Source organism: Anas platyrhynchos, chromosome 10 (genome assembly GCF_047663525.1).
Source record: "Anas platyrhynchos isolate ZD024472 breed Pekin duck chromosome 10, IASCAAS_PekinDuck_T2T, whole genome shotgun sequence".
Lineage (NCBI taxonomy): Eukaryota > Metazoa > Chordata > Aves > Anseriformes > Anatidae > Anas > Anas platyrhynchos.
In genome coordinates, this window is record NC_092596.1 from 15681724 (window position 1) to 15689395 (window position 7672).

The window sequence follows — 7672 nt, forward strand, 5'->3', positions numbered from 1 at the left end:
CGCACTGTCCACGTGCCCGAATCTGTCACACAATTGGTTAGAGACCCTCAGACATGTGCCTCAAGCCAGCCAGCAACTGGCCACTGCCCAAAGCTCATCTTTAACACTGTAGCCAATTTACTTCATCTCAACCTTTTTCAAGGTTTTGTTTCTACCGCTTGTTTCCTCATTATCTCTAACTCAGGGACATGTGAAACAGCACGGAGCCACCTGCAAATTCCTTTCCCACAGTATTGGAGGTCTGGGGTGGTGCTAGAATTGAAGAACAGCAAAGGAAATCCAGGGAAAAAGGAAGAAATCCTGCTGGGCTGCAGCAGTTTGGAAACAGCCCTGTGGAGGCAGTTGCTTGGGGTGAGAAACAGAGCTTCCCCACCTGGGCTTGTGCATGCACACTGACCCATCACGGGCAGGATACAGCTGGGTTTCTGCACTTCCTAAATATTTTGGGAACCATTATTATTTTCTAATTTAAATGAAGTTGCAGGAAATTAAGGGAGGTGAGAGTGAAAGTGCAGGTGTCAGCAAAGGAGCTGTTTTGTTGTTTCTCAACCAGGCACAGCAGGGACCTGGAGCTGCTGGCTAAGCCATAGCAATGCCAACACTAAGTTCGTGGAACTGCTTTTTACAAGTGACCACTGACGACTCTATTAGCTTCCACAGCAGGTTTCAACACCTGTAGAAGGAAGAAGATTTGTTTCCACTAATAACACATTCCCTGCTAGCAACGTAGAATAAGTTAAATACTGTGAGCTTTGTCTTAGAATAAAAGCTATAGGCCACATAGTGCCCTTTTAGAGCTCAGATGTGATGTTTGTACTAAACTCATCAGTGGTAAAATAGGCAGGTTGCCCTCCTGGCTGCCAGAGTATGCAATGAGGTTAAACATGGTTCTCAGCAGTCTTTAGAGGAAAAGTAAATACTGACTCTCATTAAATATAATAACATATAATAACCTGATATTCATTTACTTAATGCTCATGCTATTAATAGGTGATATTGACCTAAATGTCTGAATAGCCTTATCCAATGTTCTATCATCTACCATTAATCCTTATCAGCTCTGTGGTCATGTTCAGAGATCTCCCTTGGGTATGTTTCCCGGACACTAGTAAACAAATAAATTGCTTCTGCTGGCTGTAATTAAAAAAAAAAAACAACAACAAAAAAAAAAAAAAAAAAACAAGCAAACAAGATTTCCAGCAGCAAAAAGGAACCTTGCACTATCCTTCAAACAAAGTGCAGTGGCAGAATAAGGCTCTCTTCCTGCTGGCAAGGAAAAAGCAGAAAAGAGAATGTGAGATCAATACAGACCAGATGCAGTGCAGTCCCTGCGGTGCCCTGCCATTTCCACAGCAAATACTTTTCTGGGCAGGGAGGGCTCTGTCTTATTTTTCTTGGGCACTTCTGCCTTCCACTGCTGTTATTCAAATTTTACTTGCACCCCTCTCTGCCACCCTTCATGGACAGCTCTTTGCTATCACCTGGTTTTCCCTGTCTTTCTCTGTCCTCTGCTGGTATCACTTCTTACACCAGGGAGTACAGCTCCCCTCCAGGAACAGGACAGGTGATTCAGTGAGTGGAGCTTTGGTGGATTCTTTCCAAACACCATAAAAGCCGCAAAGGCCCATTTCAGACTGTTCTCCCACATCTGACTAGACAAGTTTGCAGATATTCCCCATGTGCTCTTTCTGGGCACTGGAGAGAGCAACAATTTAATTCCCTCTGGGAGCTGGAGTCTATCAAGAGAAAAAGCAGCAGAACAAGCCACTGGAAGTAAACAGTAATTATCATCAGAAGCACAGATATATATAAACTGGGGTTAAACTAATACTAAGGTTGAGGCAGAAAACCATGAAACCAGGAGAATTAATGCTAGGGCTGCCATGGCAACCCTGACTTACTCTGGCGTGGTTGAGTGGCAACCCTGACTTACTCTGGCATTTCTCCAGGACCTCCCAGCAAGTGCCAATGTTTAGCAGTCATGGATGTTCTTGGACAGGTAACAGAGCTGCTGGAGAAAGTGGCTGGTGCATTTGTGTAAAAGGATGCAAGTTCTGATGGAAGATCTGGAAACGCAGTCTTGCATCAGTAGACCCAGGCTCATGAGTTAGGTAGCATATGAAATCTTGAGCCCCCAGCCCAACAAGACATTACACCAGCAGAAGCTGATGAGTCAGGAAAGCAAAAGCTTTAGCAGTGAAACTCGGAAAAATGAAAACCCAGCTTTAAGTCCAAATCAGAGTCAGCTCCAGCACTAGTCCTGTTGACAGAGCTGCTAACTTCCAGTTCCCTCCCTGCCCGGCAGATATCTCTGTGCAACAGAAACAACTTCATTTTCCTCTAAGTAATATTCCTTATGGCCATTCTTAGTGTGACTCAGAGTCGTGGTCACAATTGTTCTGTGGAGGAAAGGAGTCTACAGATTAATAGTTGATAAAATCCTAGTTTAAGAAACATTTGATAAAATCCTAAGTTTAAAAACCATTCAAACTGCTGGTTGTAGCCCAGGGAAGCCTGGGCTCTCCTTGAGGCTCAGCAGAGGCTTTGTCCAGGCATGTGCCCTGTGGGCTATTACACACAGATGTGATGACCATGAACTGGAGATGTTTCCTTAGTAGTGACAGGCTTTGTGTTAATGGCATATATAAAGTTATAACTTCCAGATACCATAATACTTCGTGGCATTATTATACTTTTCAAGATCTAACTGATTTTTGTGAATGTTTTAAGAGAACATCTACTTTGGTTTAAATTTCTGTTCAATGCATAAAATGTATGCAAGGTAATCAATTCACCATAATGTTATTACCTTTTCTATTTCTACTTTCTCTTTCAAATATAAGAAGGGTCTGTAAAGCGATGTTAGTAAAAGCTACTTATTTGTTTCTGATTCAACACTTAGATTAATTTTGGATCCTTTTTTGATCTTCACAAGTAGCTAATTATCTTTTCAAACCTGACAAAATTCAGTTCAAAGGGAGCTGCTTACAATTCTGCCTTAGAAGAATAGTGAATGCACCTTCTTGTACTGTGGATTGCTTTCATCATGACTTTTGATGAGCTACAATGAAGAACAAAAGCAAATCTCTAGAGGAAATCATGGCTCCGCTATACAGTGAGGCACCAACTCTGATTCATATTAGCAGTACGCTTCTAGGCACTTAAAGATGGAACACAGAACAAACAAAAGTGTAACAATTGTGTATGAAAGCATACGCATCCACTGAACATCTTCAGACAAAAATAAAAAAAATAAAAATAAAAACAACACAAAAACGTGGAAATTTGGAGGATGGAGCATTTGCATTGGCAAAGGCTGAGACAAAACTCATCTGCACATGCAGAAATTGTCAGTATGCCAGGAAGAATGAATAAAGAGCATGTCTATGTAATTAAATTGGTTTATTTGTGAGAGCAGATGATGTAGCACAAGTCAGAGCAGCCGGAAAGTTCTCTGAATACAAATCTATGCCCAGTGAGTTTCAGGAGGGCACCTCAGGAGGCAGCTGGGGCATTCTCAACCATTTCTTATTCCATTCAGCAGGCACCCAGTTCACACTTCACCTTCAGTTTAGTAGTTGTGCTGTGTCCTGTTTTTTATTTTGGATAGCTCCCCTCAAAAATAACAAGGTTATTTCTCTTCCAACAAACCAGCTTGATGCTCTGGGTCTGGAAGCTAGGGGAAAACCTCAGATGTTGCCAGTTTTGCTCAGCTTCAGGCACCACATCCTCATGCTTGTGGGATGGACACAAGCATCTTGTTGTCAGAGCACCTTTTCCTCTTAATCACGGCGGGAAAAAATCCCATCCATCCTGGGACAATATTTTCCAGAGGAACTCTTCTGCATTTCACAGACAGGGTTATTTTCTTTCCTACAGTGTGACCAGTGCTGAGCACTTTCCATGTTCCCAGGAAGGAAAAGCTTATGCTACAGTGCCGCGTGATCTCTGCACGAATGCAAACCTGTTCATTGCTCTAGATTAAACAGAACAAGCACAACGGCCTTGCAGTGTGGCTTTAGTGATCAGTAGCCGGCAGATGCCACTGTCTCTTTCCACACCCATCACACACAGCAGCAGCCACAGCACCATTGCCTTATCTCCCTTGCCCCACCTTCTTCAGCATTGTGTTTGATGTATTTTTGTCAGTTTGCAGTGATCTCATTTGCTGTTTATGAGTGTTTAGTTGCTGTTGTCACCTGGACATCTGGAGAGGGCTGTCTGGGTGCCCTCAGCTGGGTACGACATGTTTCCCAGCACAGTTTTTCTCCTCCTCCATACCTGGAGGCAGGTGTTGGACCGCATTCCATCAGTCGCCCTCATATTTGCATTTCTCAGCGTGTTACTCCATCCCTCACAGGATGATTTGAGTTCCCCCATCATGTCTGGGCTCCCCGCTCCCAAGCATCCTCCCTCCTTGCTCCAACGTCCCTCATATCCTCTCATTGCTGACACTCTCCCAAAGTGGATCCCTTCTTATCACCTTCCCACCACCCCTGCTAGCTCTCTGGCACCATTTTGTGTGGTGGCAATTTCGGGAGGCTCTTCCACAGCCTGCAGCAACGGGTAGATCTGTGCCCTGGGATGACAGTGCAGCATGTCTGCTGGACATCCACCCGGTACGATGGCAAGGAAAAAGCAAAGGAAAGCACACAGAGGTATAAGTGATGGAAATTCAGACCAGAACACACCTCTGAATGTCAGCCCACGCTGTGCACAAGCAGTGATTGGGTGGATGTAGTTGGGACACAGCTCCTTGTGGCTTGCTCAGCCTCTGCTGCATATTGCATTGTGCTGCCTTGCTCCCCAGTATACTTTTGGGGCATGTTAGCTGTAACAGAACACTGTGTGCATGTCTATGCATGTGTGCATGTGTGTGCCCTGACACATCTGCACACACAAACAGGTTCAGAGTGTCATTTACCACAGCAGGAGCCACAGGGCACCACTCACAACAGACCCCAGGCTGTTGTTAGCTCTGTGCAAGGTTAAAACTTCCACGGAGTGACTGCCATTGGCACAAAGCTGCCTGTGCAACACAGCCATGACCCAAACTCCCCAGTGAGCCCTGTCACCAGACTGGTGCAGGGGCCGGCTGCTGCCACATGACGGCTGCCCAAGCGGCGGCAGTGAGTCAGCAGCGGTTTGCAGTGCTGGGAATAAGCACTGTTCTCACAAAGGGAACCAGAAATCATAATTTACATCAATGGGCTGTCAAGCGAGTTGGCAAAGATAGATCCTCCTCCCGTGTGTATGTGTGTGTGTGTAAGGTATGCAGCTTTTCCTGTTTTCCTGCTCCGCTTAGACCAGCACAGGCTTGATGCTCAGGACTTTAACCCAGAGCGATTCATCCTCTTTCAACTGACCATTGATTCCATCCCCAAGCCACATCACAGCTCCACACAGGCATCACCTCTGGTCATCTTTGCCTCTCTTACTCTCACCAAATGCCATAACCCAGGGGAACATGGTTATGCAGACAAGCATCTCCAAGCCCTGCGATCAGATGCAGGAGACCTTAGTGTGATTGTTGGGTCAGTCACGTGTTCTGGGCTTGACTTTGATCTCTCCTCCCTATGGGGTGACATGGAACCATAGGACCCTTGCCTCTCCCTGCATGGATAGGGTAGACAGAAAATCCCCTGCTGGCTGTGCTGTGGGTGGAACCCGTTCCAGCTTTGTTCTGAAAGTACTTCTTGCCCTTGTTTTTTTTAAAGCAATGAAAGTAGTAATTTTGCTTTAACAGTTTATGCCCCTAGTTGACTAGATGGATCAGGAGACTGGTGATAATCTGCAAAAGCTTTGAATCCACCTTATATCTGTCTGCAGTAGGTATCTTAAGATTTAGTGAGAGCAAGACCTACCTTCCAGCATAAGCACTGCTAGCACATGAGCTAGGAAACAACTGAGAGAGACTCCTGTGCTTTCTGGGCCTTTAACCTAGGAAAGCAGCAGCACACTCACTGAAGCAGACACAACCCTTTCTGCTAGAAGTCAGTCTGGCAGTGGCCAAAGGCTGGGAAACTTCCAGCCACCAGTGGTGCTCTTGGTAGGATGGTCCTGCTGACACCCTGGGGTGCTGGGGACAGGCTGACACATGAGCCTAATTTATGGAAGTCCCTGGGAGAAGTTCACATCTAAGCCGAAGGGAAAAAAAAATCACTGTAGGGTCAGGAGGGGAGCAGGCAGGTGGGGCTGCAGCAATGGGTATGCAGCTCAGCCATGGGGCACAGAGATGCACTGGGACCAGCCTGTGCTCACCCAGCTATGAAACACATAGACTGCCTGCCTAGCAGTACATAGAAACCAGAAAGTAATTCAAGCTTTGACAGTGGGGTGAATTTTCTATTATTTTATGTTAGAAAATCATAGCAAATGAACTGTCTGCTATGTCGAAGAATTTGCATTTTTAGCTATTACCTCCTCTTAGGAGCCTGAGGCTTTTGGGAGAACTTTTTTTAGGCTCAGGGGCCATATTGGGTACAAAATTGAGGATCTAGCATCCCACTTCTCACAAAGGTGTCTGTCACGGCCTCTTCCAAGCCACAGCATGTCACATTTCATCCAAGCATGCTAGACACATCCATGCCAAGGTGAGACAAACCCTTGCTAACTCTCATCAATGCTGACACTGTCCCAGTGTTCATCCCTGCCTGCAACCTGGGAAAGGCTGTGCAAGCCCTGGGGTGAAAAAATGCAGGTCACTTGTTATTCCTAATTATAACCTGTGAAGCTGATTGTAATTTATCTCCATGGACAAAGGTGGGTTGGGTTGTGCCACAGTGGAAGTGTGGTTGTAGTGCTCCTGCTCTGGAGGCTCTAACAGCCTCGGAGGAGCCGATCTGATGCAAAAGGCAAGTGATTTGGAGTGTGAAGGTCAAGACCATTGCAGTTAGGCTGAATTTTATTCACCACATAGACCTGACTAAGCCCCTGACCTGTACTTTTATTTTAGCGTTCCTGAATTCTGCAACTATATAATTTCCTCTGTGTAACAAAGCATGAAGTCATGAAGCTGCCGCCAGTTACTGACAGGCTGCTAAACAATTCAATATGCTTTTCAATAGTTTTTTTTCCCCCCATTTTCTAGAGCCGCCTGCCTTCCCAGCTAAGGTTACATCATTGTTGTCTTTAATAATTTAGAGACCATCCCACTTACACTAATGCAATCGGTGTGTTTGGCTGTCAGTTAGAGCAGGAACAGTGAGCAGTGAATCACAAGTCAGTAATTTTCTGTACCAGTTATTTGCTCAAATTCTTCAACATTACGAGCTTAAGGTGTATGCTAGGCTCCTACCTACTTATTTTTAAGAAGAATCAAAAGAATTGGTCATGCATTTCCAATTCACCTCCTTTCTGTCGCCCAAGCTTCATGATTTTTTAAGGAAACAGGAAGACACAGCCCCATACCACATGTGTATGCATATGCACAAATACCCCAGTGTCAAATGATTTTTTGATTCTCAAACATTTTAAGTTCTTACCAGTTTTACACTGTCTCAACAGTTAATCAGGCTCAACACCTGATTTTTTTCACAGATTTTGACTATAGCTGTACCACACAGTGACCCTCTACTAAGCTGTGCTCAGCAGGAGTACTGCTTTGGCTCAGAAGCATGTACTTATTGCTGTGCAGATATTAAAAGATTTCAAAGGAAGCTTCTTTCCTTCA